General features: G+C 37.3%; 1 long non-coding RNA gene across 1 annotated transcript; it reads right to left on the reverse strand.

Annotated features, from left to right (window-relative positions):
- Positions 1 to 1645: 1645 nt before the first annotated feature.
- Positions 1646 to 2907, reverse strand: LOC149814648 (uncharacterized). Its single transcript, XR_016428070.1, has 3 exons — positions 2685 to 2907; positions 2564 to 2589; positions 1646 to 2149 (listed from the first exon to the last, which is right to left on the reverse strand). It is a non-coding gene; the product is annotated as an uncharacterized LOC149814648 (long non-coding RNA).
- Positions 2908 to 3409: the final 502 nt, after the last annotated feature.

The following is a 3409-nucleotide window of genomic DNA, read 5'->3' on the forward strand; positions in this document are numbered from 1 at the left end:
AGAACAATCTGAGGCACATTATGTGTTCAAAGCGACATTTGATACAATTGACAGACAATTACTTGAGCATCATCTGAGCTCACACTTAGATGGTTGGTTCAGGAGCGTTTGATCCAAGAGGAGAGGAAGATAACCAGTTGCAGCCCAGCCCAGTTTCCAAATTTTTTGCCTTGGGGGCAAGGCGAGTTTGAGATGGGTGAACTGTTACAGACCATTTCCTGCTCAGGTATGAATAGCCAGATCCACCACAGCCAGGACCCACACAGCTAAAGTCCTGCCGAGCTGGAACACTTAGAGGGAGATTCCCCCTCCTAGGACTCTTAAAGAAACCTGCGCAGCCCAGAGTCTTGCCTAGATTAGGACTCTGGTGGGACGCCCCCTAGAGTCCTCTCTAGGGTGAAAACTATGTATATTTTTTATCCTTTTGCCCTCTATAAATCTATATATAGATGTATCATACTTAGTTTATAATTAATGAAGTATATTAAAAGATTTTTCTAAGCTTCATTATTGGTTTGTATTTTTGTTCTCTGAGAGAATATGTTTCTCCCACGCATCTCTTTCACACCTACCATCGACCTAAAGGGATCACCTTTTCTCCCTCCCTTGCCTACGGCTCTCATCCACATCATGCTTCCCAGTGTAGCTGACTAGGAGAGATGACTCTCTCTATCTTGATAATTGTATATCATGGTTATGCGTTATATATTTAGCATTTTGAATACAATATGCTTATCATGATGAAATGCATATGTCCTGAATGAATGAGGGTTTTATGTATAGACCTATATAAACATGAAATGTTATTGTACCTACTAGACTCGATAAGCCTGACCCTATGTAAATCATTGAGGTGATGAGTAGTTGCAATGAAGGTGATGTCAGGATGTGAGGGTGGTGCCAAGAATCACACTTTCTTTGGGATCCCAATTAGATTTTTATTAAGTCATTAAAACTATTTATTTCAATTGATGTATCACTACAAAATTCTGTACTATTAACTACGATTGTTGGCTGTAGTTAATGCTATAAAAGCCATAGTAAATAAGCTTTAACTACGGCCAACAACCATAGCGGATTCATAGTGGATAGTACCGTACCTAATAACATTAACTATGATTCGATCGTAGTAACTGCTGTTCATTGAATATAACCAGTGGTTGTAATAAATGAGCATAACATTAACTACGGCCGATAGCGGTAGCAAATGAGAAAAATGACTTGGTAATGACAAACTATTAACTATAGCCAGAGATGTTTATTAACTATGACTAATGGTCGTAGTTAATGGTATTTTTTTTTTTACTGTTCAGCCATTCTTTTGCTCTTCTATCGTATTCAGCATGCTAGTTTATCATAAATAACAAAAGACAATAAGCATAGATACCAAAAGTTCACCAAAACAAGGTCGGCAGTGGGCTAAAATTCCACTTGATGGGTCACATATATGACTGTTTTTTAACCCAAGAAACCATGCACACTCCTGAAAGAGTAACGTTCATCACGTAAGGCCAATAAATTGAACGTGTATGTCAAGTGTTTCAATTATAATATATATACCCTTAACAATGAGAAACTTCAAAATATGAGAAAATGAGGAACAAAAAATACAAAAGAGCAACAATACAAATAGATAATAATAAGCAGAAAATGTGAAGGCTTTTAATTTCAAATAACAATTTAGTATGAAGGGATTGCCTCAGGTAAACTGATGAAACACTAAACGCAGGAAATCTATAGTTGCAAACAGAGCATACATACAATAAAGAGATGAGTTCCAATGTAAGCATCTACAGCACTAAAAGGATCATCAAACAAATAAATGTCAGTATCCTGGTAGAGTGCATGTGCAATTTATACTCTCTGTTTATGGGCACCACTCGGGTAGGCTATTTTTCCACCAAATCGAACAGTTCCAGATATCCTTGGAACCTCACCTAAGATGCAAGAAAGCAGGCGTGTTTTGCCTGAACCAACAGTTCCACAGACAGCAACCTCCATTCCATGATGTACTTTCAAGTTAAGATTTTGCAGAGTAGGAGCATCAGAAGATGGATCCCAAGAGAAAACTCCATCACATATTTTGATTGTCAGCATAGACGAGTCTTTAGATAACTTCTCAACTGCATTCGGTTGCATATCTTCAATCCTATCAAGGGAAACATTAGTTTGAGCGATGATTGAAATAGTGCCTGGCAGACCATCTCCACAAGATGAACAAAGAAACCATAGAGGAAAAAACAGATGAACCCTAGCAGTCCCTAAAACAACATCCAAGGAAGCAAAGAAGAATACCGTGATCAACAAAACAACCCTAAAACGATCCGATTGCCACAATTTTCAAATCATCAGGCCGAAAGATCCAAAAAAACAAATCCAGTACTCCACAACAATCACAACCGAAACCCTAGCAAAGCACGACCTTTAGCACACATCCAGCACGAACAGAAACACCGAAAAATAAAATTAAAAACTAATCTTCCTCACGGATCAACGAACAAAAAAAAAAGAAATGAAAAACATATATATAACAAAAACAACAATAAAAAGAGAGAAACCTCACCTCCATCCCAGAGAGTATCATCAGGGCTGCAACCAAAGCCATCACAGAAACAAAACCCCTAAATCAACCGAAAACCCCCAAAAACTAACACGAAAAAGGAAAAAAAAAACTAAGATTTTACCCAAAGATCACAGCATTCCAAAGCAATGATGTTGTTATCCTGAGGCGCACAGCTGATTTTGACATCTGCAGCAGCAGAAACGACAGGTTTGTCACTCGGACAAACCTCAATGTTGTCGCATCCCATCGCTTGAACTCATCGTCCCTCTTTCACATCCTCCCTCGCTAGGGTTTCTTGAGGAAAGAGGAAGGGAATGAAAAGGCGGTTTAGTCTCTCCCCAACGGTCATTGCGCGAAGGCAAAAGGGCCAGGGGTTTTTTTATGAAAATTTTGTGGGAGTACCTCAAAGGATCGTAGTTAAAAGTTTGGCGAAACTTTTAACTACCTTAGTTATTACTGTATCTCTATTACTTTTATTTTGTATCGTATTAGAACTATTATATTTTAAATTTAGAACTAGACAATATGTTTGCTTAAATGAATCATTTGAGTTATGGATGATATGATATGTGGTATGTTTCGAATTTATACTTATTAACTGAAACCAAATTATGAAATTGGATGTGGATCCCAGTCTAAGGAATTTGGATTCAATTACCTATTAACTTGCCCAAGATTTCTAATCAAATGTCAAAAAAAAATTATTTCATTGTATTTTGGTTTCTTAATAAAATATTTTGATTTAGGTTGCCTCTTTCTTTAACTAAGTTCAATGACGCTATTAAACATTACCGCTTGCGTAGAAACTAACTATGTAGAGCTTAGTCTAGTAGATTCATGTCATAA

This window comes from Nuphar pumila, chromosome 15, assembly GCF_984573655.1.
Source record: "Nuphar pumila chromosome 15, dmNupPumi1.hap1.1, whole genome shotgun sequence".
NCBI lineage: Eukaryota > Viridiplantae > Streptophyta > Magnoliopsida > Nymphaeales > Nymphaeaceae > Nuphar > Nuphar pumila.